Here is a 17,895-nt window from a genome sequence, read left to right on the forward strand (position 1 = left end):
GCATGCGTTCGGTCAATCACTGGATGAACACCCATTGCCTCAAGTTGAACTCCTCTAAAACCGAGATCCTGACTTTTGGCAATGTTCAACCATGCTGGGGCAACCTTTGGTGGCCAGTGGAGATGGGTGAACCCCCCCATACCAGCGGAAAAAGTTAAGAACTTGGGGGTGTGGTTGGATCCTAAACTTTCCTTAATCCACCACACCAATGCTACTGTGTCAGCAAGCCACTTTCTCATCAAAAAGATCAGAATAATTCTCCCATACATTCCAGTAGATGCCAGAAAAACTGTTGTCACAGCCCTGATCCAGTCCAAACTGGACTATTGCAATGGATTATTAGGAAATGCCCAAAAACAGTGTCTCAAAAAACTCCAGTGTGCAGAACTCGGCCGCTAGATTGCTTCTCAACATTCCCAGAACCCACTCGGTCACCGCCGAAATCCACAAGATGCACTGGCTTCCGGTGGAGAAACGGATTAAATTCAAAGCTCTGTCCATAGCTTATAAGGCCCTTAACAATAAAGGGCCGATCTTCTTTCAAAACTTGCTGGCCAGGTATGAACCTACCAGGAATGTCTGGTCCTCGGGCGCTAAACTTCTCCAGGTACCAAAAACCCGCACCGTCCAATGGGACATGCGTAGTTTTCATTTTTACACCTCCAAACTCTGGAACTCGCTCCCTCTTGAGCTTAGAGTCTCTCACTCTTATCGGCTTTCGGAAAGGCTTGAAGACCTGACTATTCCAGAATTAGCCGTCAGTGCAAACTTCCCCCACCCGTCCATAGCGCCAAGACACCCACGGGTAAACGCGCGCTCTACAAATTACAATAACATAACATATTGCAGCATTTTCAACAATGCAGTCTTCTAAGAATCCCAGTATTTTGAGAGCCGCACCAGGTAGACTTCCAAAGCCCTGTAAGAAAACTGTCTGAGAATAGAAATAACAGCCTCCTTCCACTGAGGTTTGAGTTTGTGGGATAGTGTTAAAATCAGACAAACTTCTGAGTACTTTTGCATTTGTACATATGCAGGTGATCTAGCAAAGTCTTGGTATGAGCCCAAAAATCAGTACAAACAGAATTTGGTGATTTACAATGGATTTGACTTTATGTACTTCTCTGGTAATCTCTTCAGAAATGAATCTATAGTTATACCAGAGTAATAAATAGGTTGCCTCTTTAATTCACCCCAACAAGGTGCTGGATGAGATGCTTGAATTCATCTCGGCTACTGACAATCGCTTGGGCCGCATCCCAATCCGTAGTATTTCTCCCTCAATGCCACCTCAGTTTGGACCCAGACAAATGTCGGTCAGCCTTGACCCTGCTCCTCATGAGAACAGTCCAGCCAGGCCCTCCAGAGTGTTGGCGCTAGATTTTCTAGTGATAGCACAGGTGAATTCCTGTCACTGAACTCTGAACAGTATCGGAGTATCCTAGTGTAGATCCAACAAAGATATTGCCAATCTTGATTTCAGGGTGAAGCTCTGCTCCCTCCATAGTTATGGTTTATTTTTACAGAGTGTTTGCAAAAGCCCATTCTACGTCCTCTTTGTAGATGCTGCTTTGCAAAGAGTAACTTGTTTCTCAGTCCTTTAGGAGATGCTCTGATTATGAACACAAGGATAGCTCTCAATCAGCACTGGCTCAAAATTCTTTCTGTTTTTCTAAACTGATGACCTACTGTGTATCACTAGTCGGTGAGTGATATCAATGAGCTAAATCATGAGGGTGGGTGTGCTTACAAATGTATTGTGCTGATTTGGAATGGAATAGTGGCCTCCTGTCCGCCTACGTCCCTGCATGGAGGTATTATTTGGAGTGTGGGATTTTTTTTTATTGTATGTAAATGTAGATACTACACTAATTGGAGTTCAGGAAACGAGATAGTGAACTTGAATGTTGGAGCCAGATGTATTGCTGGTTATTGAGCAGAGAACAATTTGTTAACCTGATTTTGAAAGCAACTTTAAACTACATTACTTATCCATGGAAGATATTTCGAGAGTGGTTACACATGTTCAGCGTATTTTTCCCATTTGGAATACCTAGTCATCAGTACCTATACATGCTGTGTTTGCACTTGTTTATTAATTGGATGCTAATGACAAGGGTAACTCGTCATGGAGTGCCCATTCATTTCAATGGAAATTACATTGAAGTGCCAGAAGATGCTTAGCATCCAAGTGGTTAAAAAGCTCTCTGTAAGATGTGTGTAATATTTAAGCGTATATCGTAGTATAGATGTTTGAATACTAGGTCGAGGAAAAAGGAAAGATTGTACTCTGCTTTTCCTCTTATTTTGTAAAAGTCTTGAAAAGACAACCAAAATCAACCCGTACCACAGCTGCTGCAAACCAGTCTTTTTAAAGAAAGTGACAGCGTTCAATTTGGTGAATCTTTCTGGTGCTTCTTCAACCAGTAGTGAAGAAGAGTTACGTTTCAAGTACAGCATAATCATGGATCAATTATCCTTTCTATAGCACTTCATTGTCATCCGTGTATTGTGGCTATGTTTTTTTGGGTTGGTGCAACCTCTTAAATCTCCCAAATGCTAAGTGTTCACTTTCTTGATTATCTTGAATGAGGGGCTGCTTCAAACCCAAAGTAAACATTGAGATTAGTTACTTTAATCTTTTTCATCTTTGGTTCAATAATGAAGTGGATAGGTTTAGTACTATATGGATGTTTAATGTTATTTCAATGCATATAATCACTGATGAGTCTCAGCCTGAGTTGGGATTAGAGTGTGTGAGTAAAGATACAAATGCTGAAGAACTAGAATTACATGTAAGTAAACATTCTCATTTAGGGGATTTCTGTATATAGTCAGAAGTTGTGAATAGTCCCGCCCACGTGCGGGGACCCCGGAGCACTTCATTATGCATATCCTCTTAAGTTGTCATCTTTCGCCTTTCTTCAGGAAGGCCTGTGTAGACACTTAAGAGATAGAAAGACAACAATGCAGCCTAATTAACTAGGCTACACTGGCCAATACTTTATCTTGAAGTCAAAGGTAGCCAGTATTTTTTTATTTTTTTTATTTATGGAGTTTACTATACACCGTAAACTCCCTTCACAAATCTCCTTTTTTCTGATAGATGAAATGGTAGGACAGAGGATCCCCATAGGCTGCCATTATGTCTGAAAATAGATACCTTGCCTCTAAGGGTCTCCAGAGACCACCAGTATCCCATGATGCATAGCCAGAGACCGTTACTTCAGTTCTTTTTATCAGGCACCTGTTAGCAGAACCCTGGAGCATTGAGCTCTACTTAATTTGGTGTTTTTTCATTAAATTTTTCTTCAGAATTCGTTTTTTCAACTTCACTAGACGTTTTTGGTCTGTCTCTTCTTTTGCCTGTTACTTTCAGTCAGAATTTTCAGTTCCTAGTCGGAATGCCTTCCCTCTTTAATAAGTGCCCTGACTGTGGAAGGAAGAACGCCAAATCTGACACCCACAGAGTGTATTCTGTGTCTGCCTGCCTCTCATGATCCTGAGAACTGTTCTACTTGCAAAACCTTTTCCAGCCGCACTCTAAGGGACAGAGAAAAGGCCAGGCTCCAAGGGCTGGAGGAGTGAAGAAAACAGAGCAGCAGTAGGTGGGACCTCTGGGCAAGGAGAGGGTCAGTCCTCTACCAAGTCCATTTCTTCCGCTTCTGGGGGCTCCCCAAGCGTAGAAGAGCAGAGAAACGTTCCCAGTTGACGTGTAAGACGGCGACGTCAAGGGCAGGCGTGGCGACAGTATGTTCGCCGGCGACTCAGGGCTCTGGGTCAAAGCGCCGTTGACAATCCACGTTGAGGGGGAGTACGGTAAGGTCTCGGCTGAGATCACCATCAAAGACTTTGTCCCCACGGTCTGCGTCGGTGCATGTCCGCCAATCAACGTCAACCCACCATCATTTGACGACGAAGAGTCTTCATTGTTCGACGTCGAGGCGGAACCGCCATTCAACGGCGAAGAGGGACCGACTGTCCACGTGGAAATGCCACCGGTAGAGGTCACGTGGACGCTTGACGTAGTCATCGGCGTTCTACGCCTCAACACCGTTCACTGACTCACTCTACATGGAGTGTATCTACGTCGAGAGAGTCCAAAGTCCAGATGATGTCTAAGGTCGACGTCTAGCAGTTGCTCGTCGTCGAGGGGAAGATCTAGTCATCGTTCCAGGGCTCGTTAATCTCCGAAGCAGGTTCAAACGCAGGAGAGTGGTGTACGCTTTAGACTGAGTAATCTCACTTATTCCCCGACAAGGACACCACCACGGCAAGATCCTCCGGAGCCTGCGGGACAGCCTTCCACTCTTCCGCCTCCACCGCTGCCGCCTCCTCCAATGCCGGTGCCTCCTCCACCGACCCTTAAAGACTCTCCCCTTCAACGAGTGTCACGGGTAGATGACATAACCACCTTTCAAGAGGTTCTTGTTAGAGGGGCTTCCAAGCTCAGTATTCCTCTGTCCACCACTGTTTCATCTACGTCCTTCATATTCGAGACCCTCCAGCAGAGACAAGCCTCTCGTCCCTTACTTCCTCTGGTGCCAGGTTTGCTGGAACCGGTGCTTGAACTGTTTTTAACACCTTAATCAATCAAATCGACTCATTCAAGGCTACTGAAAAATCGCCCTTCGGAGCAAGATCCAGCATTTCTTCGAACGGCCCCTTTCCCTGACTCTGTCATAGTGGTGGCAGCTAAGAAACTGAATGCTACGGCTCCCACATCAATGGTGCTTCCGGATAAAGAGTCAAACTAGATTCGGTGGCGAGAAAGGTCTGAAACACTGCAGCTACTTCAATGAAGGCAGCAAGCGCGACGGCCCTGTAGGGCAGATATGATCGTTCCCTGTGGGAGTCAATTCAACACTTCAGACCTCCTGTCCTGGAATAAATGAGAGGACTTCCAAGAGACGTTAAATGAAGGACTCGTGGTGTCCAACCAGATCATTAGTGGTGCGGCAGATGAGTCCCTTCTGTCCGCGCACGGTTACTGTCACGGAGTGGCACTCCGGCATTAATGGCTTGGCCTCACCTCCCTGAATCTCTAATAAAAGAGAGAGGGACCCCGAAACCAAAGGGATAGGGTTCCACAATTGACACAAGTCAAAATATAATTCCCTTTGGGCGAATTACCGTAGACTCACAGGTTCTTACAGACAAACACAGACTCACCAATATCAATTTATAACAAAGTATATCAAGGAAGCAATATAAACAATTTAAAAATTAATAGAAGTAAAACACTCTAATAAAAGTACATTTTAGACAATTTATTGACATACATTATATTTTGTTAAAAAATGGGAAACATATACAGGACGGAACATTATACAATAAATAAAATCAACATTCCAATAAAAAGGAGCTACGGAAAAGGACTAAATTCCAACAAAGCAGTTATTTAGAATTTTCCTTAATTTCTTATTCCAATTTTGCTCCTTTAAGCATCGACGCGTTTCGGCGGTATATTTAATGTCTGACCGCCTTCATCAGGACAATTGTAATAAGTGTTTCCCAATGATTCTGAAAATTCAAATAAAACCTATCTTAGTTGTTCATAATAACACCACATCACATTATTAAAAAAACATAATGTATACACTTCTAAATCCATAAACATATATCAAACATTGCTTCCAAGTTACACTAAACAAACAATACATTTGCTAGCAGCATCATAATATATATATATATATATATATATATATATATATATATATATATATATATATATATATATATATATATATATATATATATATATATATATATATATCAATACTTAGCAGGCAATAGAGGTTTGCTAAAAATATAAGAGGCACACGCGGAGTCTGGTTATCAAAGCAAGGATGCTTTATTCGGTGCTTAAGTGTCCTCTCCCCTCCAGTTCGACAGACTCGTTTCGCCTTCGGGGCTTTTTCAATGTCGATTAACCCACAGTGTGTCAATGGTTATAAACCCACCCTTCAATTTCATGGTCATGGAAACAAATGATGTACATATATTCAACCAACTTTACAACCGCAAAGCGGTGGCCATGTTATAGTGGGTGAAAAATACTGTTATTTTGTGATAAGTTTACACAAATAATGTAAAAGTGCAAGTGCAAAAACAATAATAATACAATATTGAGTTAAAAAGGAGTCAACATCCACTCCTACCGTTAATTCATAATGAACAGGTCTGTTAATGAAAATAATACAATTATGTATTTCACTGATTAAATGACCTGTGTTATTTACAAGATCTTAGTAGATACCATAACTGTGAGGCGGAAAAAATTCCAAAATTCATGGGAACATAATGACCCTCACACAATCATGTTTAACTATCTACTCAGTTGTCAGAATTGAGCCCTGTATGGGCATGAGGCTCCCAGCATAATGCTTATAGTTATGTCCAAATATACATTCAGTTATTCTGGGGTGACCCTTGTATCCCGGATTTTTTTAGGGAGATTAATTTAGAGGAAAAAGAAGAGTGAAATGCTAAGTGTACATGTCAGTTCATGCTGGACCAAATTCCTATATGTGTCATACTGACTATGTAGACCTTCACTTCAAAATCCACAGTTTCATGCTAGATTGATACTAATACAAGTCATTTTAACAGGATACTTTATACGAAAGTGTACTAGTCTAGGTGTGCCCAAAGCTCTTCATCATTGTTGAGTCCAGCCGGGCTCATGCTTTGGAGTTCTATAATGTACCGGGACTCTTTGGCTCTGAGATTTTTCAATCTGTCTCCCCCTCTCTCATGTTTGTCCACCCCGTCAATGCAATAAAACTGCAATAGATCCCTATTGCTCTGATGATATAACTCAAAGTGTCTTGCAACGGGGTAGGTGGGGTCTTTATTAGAGATGGCCCGCATGTGTTCTAATATGCGTTTCTTTGTGGGATTTTTGGTGCTACCAATGTATCTCTTTTTGCAAGGACAGATGAGACAATAAACCGTATATTCGGAATTACAATTGTAAAACTTATTGATCGTTTTCATGGGCCTATTAGTTCCTGGAGCACCCTCAAACTGTCACTTTCTTACTAAATTTACAAGCCTTGCATTTCTTGCAAGGAAAAAAGCCATTTATTCCCAGTTTGATTTTGGTGGCTGTTGGTTTGGTAAAATGACTATGTATGAGGTGGTCGCCAATTGATAAACGTCTTTTATAGGTGATAGGTGGGCGATCTGGTATATGCTTCTTCAAGACAGAATCAGTCTGAAGAATGTGCCAATTCTTTCTAAAGATTTGGACAATTTGTGCAGATTTCTCATTGTATGTTGTGATCATACGTACAGTATTGTCCTCCTGTTTGGTTTTGTTTTTACTTGTTGAGGACAGTAAAGTTCTTCTTTCAATTTGTTGTACTTTGAGTTCTGCACTTTGCAAGTGTCCTCTCTTGTAGCCCCTGTTTGTGAAACGTTGCAGAGCCTGTTTTTTTGCCGTATCATAACTTTCATTGGTAGAGCAATTGCGCTTAAGGCGCAAAAGCTCACCATACGGTATGCTCTTAATGAGGCTACTTGGATGGTGGCTATCGGCGTGTAGTACTGCATTCCCCGCCGTGGGTTTCCTGAAGAGGCGAGTAGCTAGGACGTTGTCTTCAATATATACCTGTAGATCTAAGTAATTGACAGTGGTGTCACTGATGTTTCCTGTGAACCTTAAATTGAGGTCATTATTATTCAGAGTGGCAACATACTCCTCAGCCGAAGAGCGGTCGCCTCTCCAAATAATAAAAAGATCATCAATGTATCTTGTCCAAAGTACTATGTTCTCTAGCCAATGATCGTTATGATCTCCCCAGGCCACGTGCTTCTCCCACCAGCCTACGAAGAGGTTCGCGTAGCTGGGGGCGAAGCACGTTCCCATCGCTGTACCCCGTTTTTGTAGGTACAGTTGTCCATCAAAGATAAAGATGTTATTATTTAGACAATAGGTTACCATCTGTACAAGCATGTTATTGTGTTGTGCAAACTTGGGATGCTTCTGTCCCAAAAACCATCTGATTGCCTTCAGACCATCCGCGTGACAGATGCAGGTGTATAAACTAGTGATATCTAGTGTTATCAACAACAGATTATCTTCCCAACAGATTCCCTCTACATGTTTTAGGAAATCCTGTGTATCCTGTATATAGGATGGTAAGTTCTTTACAAAGGGAGATAAAAAAGAGTCTACATAAATTGCAGTGTTCTCTAAGAGACTGTTGTTAGAAGCAACTATTGGACTTCCAGGAGGATTGCTATAGTGTTTATGGACTTTGGGCAAATGGTAGAATGTAGGCAGCGTTGGTTCTTCGCAAAGTAGGAAGAGATGTTCATCATGATTCAGCATGCCTTCTTCTTTCCATTGACCTAGTAGTTGATGGTATTGCATAATACTTTCCACATAAACACCACGTTGGATTTTGATGTAACATTCCATGTCATCTAGTTGTCTCATTGCTTCTTTTTGATACTGTTCTTTACTAAAAATCACCATGTTACCACCTTTATCAGAAGGTTTTATTTCTATGGTTTTGTCATTTTTCAGGGTTTGTAAAGCTTCCCAATATTTCCTCGGAATGTTAAAGTGATCGATCTTTTTCTGGTTTCTATCGGCCAAACTTTTTAGGTCATCACTGACTGCTTCGTTAAAGACATCGATCGCGTCGAAGGGAGTCTGAGGAATCTTTCTAGATTTTCTCTTGAAGTTGCTCTTGCCTCCAACTTGAGTTATTCCTGCTTGCTGTAGGTATTGCTGAGTGTTCGGGCCGTTGATTCACCAGCACGAAGACACTCTAATGCCTGTAGTGTAGACATAGCCTGGAATGTGTTAACAGTTGGTGAGGCCTCTTCTATGTTCTCATCCTCCGAGATAGTGGGAGGTATGGATAAAGGGTCCTGAGGATTGATTAGAAACATTTTTTGAAATTTTAATTTTCTAATAAATTTAAACAAATCGATGCGGGTGTTTGCATAGTCAAATCCTGAGGTTGGACAAAAAGTGGGACCTAGTTCCAAAACCTTGAGTTCATCATGTGTCCATGTTCTTTCAGATAAATTGACCACAATGCGTGCTGGTTGGTCCTTTAATTTTTGTTCTTCTTTTGCCGCTGACTCCTGGTTTCTCTCTGGGTTGGTGGTTCTGCCACCTTGTTTCCTACTCCGCCTTGTTTTCCTTTTGGATTTTTCGATTTTTGTTGAACAGGAACATGGGGTTGTTGCGTTTTTCTTTGACGGCTCTCTGTGATGATTTTGTATTCCCGAAAAAAGGGGGGATCATTTCCATTGCCAACTTCCGCTGGTCCTCCATCCCTTTTGGTGGCTGTAGATTCCTCATCCGAGACTTCTACTTCCGACTCGGAAGTTTCCCGACCATCCGTGGCTGTTGTTCCTGTCTTATTTAACCTTGTTCTTACTTTATCGTATTTTTTGCGAAGGTTAATACTCGCCCCGTAACGTAGTCCTGCTCGTCGCGATCAAATTTGTTCTGTTTTCTTCTCCTGATCGTCATCTCATAACTCTTAAGTCTCTTAAGCATATTGTCTTTGAGATCTAGTATAGCCGTGGAATCTTGTTCTTTGCTTATCAGGTCCTCCAGTCTAGCTATTTCATCTAGAGCTTTCTTTCTGTCGCTCCATGCGTAGTGTACCAGCATTTTTACCAGACCTTTGTCTGACTCAGCTGTATATGCTGCCCAATCTTTTAACAGTTGAGGGTCCGGATTTTCATAGGCTGGCACAGTGTATGTTCTGAGGCCTCTTGGGATGCGGTCCCAATCCACATATCCCTGTAGCGAGGTGGCCTCCCACCACTTTCTCAGTTCCCTCTCATGGGCTTTCTCTAGATTCTGAAATAGGATCGTTAAGTTGTTGGCAGGACTCGCCGCGGCAGATGTATTCTCATTTGTTTTAGGTCGTGCGCCAGAATTAGGCTTAAACATTCCTGTGGCCACTTCCTCGCGTTCTTTGACGCTCGACATAATGAATTAGCAAGGGAGTCTCTGATGTTTTACTTATATAGAGGCGATATTGAATGGCGCCCTTAATAGTACTTGCACTTATCGTACGGGTAAGGGAGGGAAGAGGACAACACCGCACCGTGATTTGACCCCTCGAAATAAAAACTTAGAGCTTGTTTGTAATGGTGCAGTCCGTTCGACACATGCAGGGACAGTGACTCACCTTCCGTCGAGGGCTGTGTCGCGTTCCGAGGATCCGTCACCGCCTGACCACGGTCTTCGTATCTGCCATTTCCGTCTTGATTTCTCCGACAGACAGCGCTCTCTTGATGCCGCACACTTTCACTCCGATGTATCTCTCGGCGTCGCAGTGTGTTTAGAAGCTTCCGGGCAGACGGCCATATTGATTTCTGGAACAGGGCTTCACCGCCGTCGCTCCTTTCTTCCGGGTGCCCTCTGACGTTGGTGAATCGTTCAGTATAGCAATACTTAGCAGGCAATAGAGGTTTGCTAAAAATATAAGAGGCACACGCGGAGTCTGGTTATCAAAGCAAGGATGCTTTATTCGGTGCTTAAGTGTCCTCTCCCCTCCAGTTCGACAGACGCGTTTCGCCTTCGCGGCTTTTTCAATGTCGATTAACCCACAGTGTGTCAATGGTTATAAACCCACCCTTCAATTTCATGGTCATGGAAACAAATGACGTACATATATTCAACCAACTTTACATCCGCAAAGCGGTGGCCATGTTATAGTGGGTAAAAAATACTGTTATTTTGTGATAAGTTTACACAAACAATGTAAAAGTGCAAGTGCAAAAACAATACAATATTGACTTAAAAAGGAGTCAACATCCACTCCTACCGTTAATTCATAATGAACAGGTCTGTTAATGAAAATAATACAATTATGTATTTCACTGATTAAATGACCTGTTATTTACAAGATCTTAGTAGATACCATAACTGTGAGAAAGGGGGAAAAAATTCCAAAATTCATGGGAACATAATGACCACACAATCATGTTTAACTATCTACTCAGTTGACAGAAAAAAAAAACAAATATATATATATATATATATATATATATATATATATATATATATATATATATATATATATATATATATATATATATATATATACATAAATCCAAGTCATAAACAGTGTACTTCATTTCATTTGATTACATGGGTGTGTTCCTCGTGATACCTATATCTAATACAGCCTATTTTCATAATACACTATGCTGTATTCACAGAGCCAGCAGTATAGCTCTACATTGATACTATCAATAAGGGCAAAATAGGGTCTATTTTGGACCAAAGAGGTGGTTATTGCGACGAACATGATACATCACCTACCTCAACCGATAAAAATCTCTCGTATATGATAAGGGGTACTCTGCCTCCTTCTCACTTGTAGGCGGTATTCGTCCAGCGAATTATCTTCACAACGTTTTAAAATCCGACTCGTCCTATGTACAATATTTAAACACTTGGTTTAGTAGTAGCTGAGCCCGATATTTTTTAATGAGTAAAGCTAGTATACAGATTCCATAACCTAATACCCCAGTCGCTAGAAATTTGTTCACTCTCTTATAGTCGTTCCATGAGATTAGCGACTTGAATATTAGGTAGGACATTGACAATATGTTGTATTGAGATCAATGTCAATATGGCTATACCCACAGCCTGACTAGAGTCTAATGTATAGACCGCATGGGGTATTAGGTTATGGAATCTGTATACTAGCTTTACTCATTAAAAAATATCGGGCTCGGCTACTACTAAACCAAGTGTTTAATTATTGTACATAGGACGAGTCTGATTTTAAAACGTTGTGAAGATAATTCGCTGGACGAATATCGCCTACAAGTGAGAAGGAGGCAGAGTACCCCTTATCATATACTGAGCGATTTTTATCGGTTGAGGTAGGTGATGTATCATGTTCGTCGCAATAACCACCTCTTTGGTCCAAAATAGACCCTATTTTGCCCTTATTGATAGTATCAATGTAGAGCTATACAGCTGGCTCTGTGAATACAGCATAGTATATTATGAAAATAGGCTGTATTAGATATAGGTATCACGAGGAACACACCCATGTGATCAAATGAAATGAAGTACACTGTTTATGACTTGGATTTGTGTGTATATATATATATATATATAATATGATGCTGCTAGTAAATGTATTGTTTGTTTAGTGTAACTTGGAAGCAATGTTTGATATATGTTTATGGATATAGAAATGTGTATACATTATGTTTTTTTTAATAATGTGATGTGGTGTTATGAACTACTAAGATTGGTTTTATTTGAATTTTCAGAATCATTGGGAAACACTTATTACAATTGTCCTGATGAAGGCGGTCAGACATTAAATATACCGCCGAAACGCGTCGATGCTTAAAGGAGCACAATAGGAATAAGAAATTAAGGAAAATTCTAAATAACTGTTTTGTTGGAATTTAGTCCTTTTCCGTAGCTCTTTTTTATTGGAATGTTGATTTTTATTTATTGTATAATGTTCCGTCCTGTATATGTTTCCCATTTTTTAACAAAATATAATGTATGTCAATAAATTGTCTAAAATGTACTTTTATTAGTGTTTTACTTCTATTAATTTTTAAATTGTTTATATTGCTTCCTTGATATACTTTGTTATAAATTGATATTGGTGAGTCTATGTGTTTGTCTGTAAGAACCTGTGAGTCTACGGTAATTCGCCCAAAGGGAATTATATTTTTACTTGTCTCACCTCCCTGAAGCCAGAAGCACATCAGCGTATTAAAAATCTGCCATTCTCTGGCACAACCTTTTTTGGGCTCTCATGCCGATGAGATGGCCCGCTTGAAGGCAGAAATGGAGACATTACAAGCAGTAGGCCTGGAGAAGTCAATGAAGCAACTCAAACCGTTCCAACTGCAGTATTCCTCCCAGAGGTACCAGCTATCTCAGGGCAGGCAATCCAATCAACAGCAATTCCAGAGATCCTTTCAGCCGTACCAGAGACGTCTATCTCGGACGGAACAACCAGCAGCCTACACAAGGGAACAAGGCGCCTGCTGGTCCTAAACCCTGAACCCTTACTTACCCCTCTTCTGTTACCCACTCTAGAGGGGAGGGAAGTGTTAAAATGTTCATCAGAGTGGCAAAAAATAACTCGGGACAGTTGGGTGCAGAATATTCGCAATGGATACTCTCTACGTTTCACGAGCACTCCTCCTTCAGTTTCTCCAACACACTCCCGCTACCAACCGCTACTGGATATCCTAGTCCCTCCCAACTACTGTATCATTAGACTTGACAGGGCCATAAAGACAGGCGGTGGAATTGCCTGCATCTACAGAAGCAACCTCTCAGTCTCCAAAGTGGCCGTCCCCTCTCTTACTTCCTGTGAATACCTCTGCCTCGATATCATCAGCGAAAGCAAACCGGTATGCTCACTCCACATTATATACCACCCACCTGGGGACAATCTCTCCTTCGTCCAACAACTCATGGATACAATATCAGCCAACTCAGGACGGCAGCACACCCAAATTTTCCTTGGCGACTACAATCTCCACTGGAATGACAGCAGGGACACAGTGGTAAACAGCCTCAAAAGCTTTCTCAGCGCACTTGATCTCAACCAAATATGCAATCACCCGACCCATAAGAGAGGTTCAACCCTTGACCTTATCATCTCCAAAGAGGGCGCTATTCAACTGGAATCAATCCAACCTTGTGACTGGTCAGATCACTACATTGTCTCCTTCCTCATCAAGGAAAAAATCAGACTTAACTCAGTTCAACCCCCTAAGCACAAAGTGTGGAAAAGAGACTTGAAGAAAATCAATCCAAACTCCCTACCGCCTAACAGCTGCAATCGCCTACTTCCCCCTCCCGGCGTTTCAGACGTTCAACTTCTGACTGACTACCTCAATACTATGTCCACAATAATCAATGAGGCGGCGCCCATGCAACTGAAAAGAGTCTCGTCCAAGAAGACTTCCAACCCATGGTATGACGGTAGCCTCAATGAGGATAGACGGGCCATGCGATTGGCAGAGCGTACCTGGAGATCAGCCCCTTCTGCAGTGCACCTAAAAAGTCTAAAGATACAGAGAAACGCCTACTTCAGGAAAATAAAACGCTCAAAAAGAAACTTCTTCAGCCTCCAACTCGCCCAAGCTAAAAACCGTCCAAAAAAACTGTTTGAGTTAGTCAGAACACAATCCAAAGAGCAACCCCAGACACCCAGCTCCACGGGCGATACTCCTTCCTGCGAAGACTTCTCTGCCTTCTTTATCCAAAAAACTGAGAGAATAAGAAGCGATCTCCTCAATGACGCTATCCTGTACTCCAACCCCCGACACACAGCAGTGCCTCAACCAAAGAACAATGCTACTTGGTCAGCCTTTGACACCTACTCCGAAGAAGAAATTGGCAGACTTCTCAACACCTTGAAACCTTCCAATCACCTCTCTGACCCCCTTCCTGCTAACGCTGTAAAAGACTTTTCCCCCTGGCTTCTCCCACTGTTCTTTGTGCTGGACGTACATTTGCCTCCACCATTTTGTACTTAATCACCCGTTATGGTGTTCAAGTTCTGAAGCAAATGTCACCACAGGACAACCTCTGCCACCACCTGAGCCCTCTGTACTCCATCTCAGCACTACAACTTCCTATAGTGATGGTTGCACTGCTGGTATAAACATTCTAAGAGAGCATGCCAGTGTATGCAAGTTCGATTGTACTGCTTATGCGGGCACACAGCTGTCTGAAAAGGGGTACATTTTTATACTGCACACATTAGCTCGGGGGCGGTTTAAATGCTTTACAAGAAGTTATACAAGAAGGATAGAAGCTGTTTGAATTCGAAGAACTAGTCTTGCTGTCATCTTAATTTGAAGCTAGTCCTGACCTCTCCCTCACTTGGGACTCCATTCTGCAGCCACTGAAATGCTGGCAGGGTCGCTCTGTCAGGGGAACCATTTTCACCCTCCATCTTGAACTATTCTAAACCAGTTTATCCTTAATGGATCCCGCTGACTTCAGTACTCCTACCGTATCAGACGTCACATGCTCGCTGATCACGAGCACTCTGCATGCACACTGAAAGCCAGGCTCTGGGTTTTATATAATAGCAGAACTGTACACAAGAGAAGTCAGCAACCCCATTCTGATGTTATTGTTAATGCTGATCAGAATATTTACAATTTCTAGTGCCCGACAGAAGTATCTAATATAGGAGCTTCACATTCAGATAGTCTTTCATTCTCCAGTTTTGCATTCTGAGTTTGCATGCCAACACAAAAGGCTTACCCTATTTCTAAAAACCCTGCATGAAAAGTTAACCTTAACTTGTAACTTTTGAGAGTTTTCTTTCAAATGCTCTTCTCCCCGCAGTACATCTTCCGTATCCCTTCTCTCGGAGTACAGTCTACTCTAAAACGTATACATGTTTACCTTAATCGCTATTGTATTTCTCCAAAATACACACATTATTTCATAGATCACTTTGTCTTTGAAACATCCAACCATACCCAATTTCCTCGAGCTTATCTGTTCATACCACCCGTTATTTGCATAAACTCACACCCAACTCTAATTATGATTATCTATCGATTTAATCTATCAAACATAAATTGGAGCACATGCGTGGAATATTCTCCTTAAGAGCACAGAACTAATTCCAATAACCCTGAAATTAACCACTAACTTTGCGATCTTGCACAACATAATACCTGATGTAATGCACTCCAGTGCTTTTCTGGGCTAGCACGCACTATACGTGTACTTACAATACAAGAATGTACTTGGGTTTGTTTAAGACCCTTTTTAAAATGCTTAATTACGCCATCTAGAAGATCAAACGTATGTGTGTGGATATTGAGTACCAGCACAGTACAAGAGGAAAAGTGATCAGTAGAGCTTGGGAGGTAATTGGCACGAGCAACATCTACCTGGTGGTGGTGGGGGTCTCAAGTTGGATGCAGCTTTGCCATCCATTTATATGTTGAGCATGCAAATAACTAGCACTTCACTAAAAGTTGCTGGCCCAAGTACAGCTACAAGCTTTTTCTGGTGAGTGGTCCTTCCTTCTGAATCGCCACACCTCCAGCTGAGGTATTGATAATCTGATGTCCAGTGGTTGTTATAAGAGGAGGGCACGTCAGGGATGTGTGGGAGTGGTGGCGGAGGCTCATGGAGGGTAATAGAGTGTCTGCCTAGTGCCATCTGCAAGGTGCTTCTATGCTGAGACTTCAGAGAAGTGAACTTAACATATGTGAGTTGGGACCAGAACATTTAATTTGCCTCTCTAACTTGTTGACTTTGTTCCTTATCACGTGAACTTGCACAGGTCCTTTTTTAGGTCAAGAATAGTGTGATGTCTATTTGTTTGCCCAATGTGTCTCAGCACTTGTTTTTTTTTTTTTTTTTGAAACGACAGGGCCCCCTCTGAAAACCTCCAGGCCTTGAGTGAGCGGAACGAGCGCTTGGAGGAGGATAATGGCATTTTGTACCGTGAACCGAGTGACGCTGCTGGGCAGACGCCCACATGCAGGAGCGGGACATTATGGTGAGCCTGATACAGCTTCCTCAACCGCTGCATGTTGGATATTCTTGGGTAGTCTGGATGTGGGCAAAAAAATGACAATACTTGGTCTCTGATATCTTTTATCAATTGGTTGTGGTTTTTAGGTCTTGCCCAATAGACCGCGTGTAATCTGTCTATTGCACTATAATGGCTCCATTTGTGAAACCAGTACTTCATTTTTAATGAAAAGGGGCCCTATGATTTTATTAAAAGCCCACTGCCACTGCTGTCAAGTAGCAACATAAAAATGGTGCATAGTCTTGAATCTACACTTAATGCCTATCTCGTTCTTCCAGGTTTTTTTATCCCTGCTACCTTGCGTGTCAGTCTTAGTTTCTCTTACTTCTCCTTCCATCATTTGCCCAGAAAGGTAATTATATGTTCGAGGCATGTTAGTAGCAGAATTTATCCAGTATTAGGGGTGTCTTTCATAGATTCACATGCTTGAATATCCCCCGTCATCGAAGTGGGAGTCCCACGGTACATAAAATAGCAGTCATATATGCATGTATACATGAAAAATTATAACGAATAAAAAATATACATACATATAGTGCAATAAATTGTAAATTCTAAAAGTACCATAGAACATAATAGGCCCATTGAGAAGCCTAAGGGAGAACTCACTTTAGTAGCATATCAGTGTCATTATGTGTTGGATCACATTCCAGCCAATCAGGCTGTAGCCTCCTCTAGAACCTTCTCCTCAGAAGCCCAAGTCCTCAGATTTTCTACCGCACGTCGTGTGAAGGGAGTCTCCCTGAGCTCTGCTCAGTTTTCTTCAACTTTACCTGTTTTTTCTTCAAGAAAATGTCTTCAAACAAGAAATCTGTTTAAAGCCTGCACTTCATGTGGTAAACTGCGTCTTTTCCACGAGGATCCACACAGTAAATGCATTTACTGTCTCTACCCAGACCATGAGGTGAAAAACTGTAAGTACTGTCGCACTTTCCCTCCTAAGACTCTGAGATAGAGAGGCCCGTCTCCTTCTGTGGCTACAGAAGTTGAAGACTTCGGAGTCTGTGGTTTCTGATGTGGAGAGCCTGTCATCTTTTACTTCCAAGTCCTCTCAGAAGCGTGGGTCTGAGACCGAGGTTCCTTCTCCTTTTCTCAAGAAGAGTAGACTGTTGGAGTCCTCTAGGATTGTCTCCCCACAGGATTCGCTTCAGGTCACGTCTACGGGACCTGGTACTGACGTCTGCGCCCAAAGCCTTACCTACCAGTAAGAAATCTGGTTTTGGCTCGTCGACTGGCTCATCGACGCGCCCGTCGACGTCTTAAGCGTCGACGAAATCCGTATCTGCCACCTCCACGTCGACGACATGTTCCATGTCCACCAGCGCTACGTCGACGACGACCA

At 42.1% G+C, this 17,895-nt stretch overlaps 1 long non-coding RNA gene across 4 annotated transcripts in view; it reads left to right on the forward strand.

Moving 5' to 3' along the window:
- Positions 1-17,895, forward strand: part of LOC144826338 (uncharacterized) — a 311,231-nt gene that overhangs the window by 114,587 nt on the left and 178,749 nt on the right. For all 4 annotated transcript variants that reach the window (XR_013609795.1, XR_013609792.1, XR_013609793.1 and 1 more), the window contains one exon: positions 16,389-16,517. This is a non-coding gene — a long non-coding RNA (uncharacterized LOC144826338). The remainder of the gene's footprint in view (positions 1-16,388; positions 16,518-17,895) is intronic.

Source organism: Lissotriton helveticus, chromosome 3_2 (genome assembly GCF_964261635.1).
Source record: "Lissotriton helveticus chromosome 3_2, aLisHel1.1, whole genome shotgun sequence".
In the NCBI taxonomy this organism is placed as follows: Eukaryota; Metazoa; Chordata; class Amphibia; order Caudata; family Salamandridae; genus Lissotriton; species Lissotriton helveticus.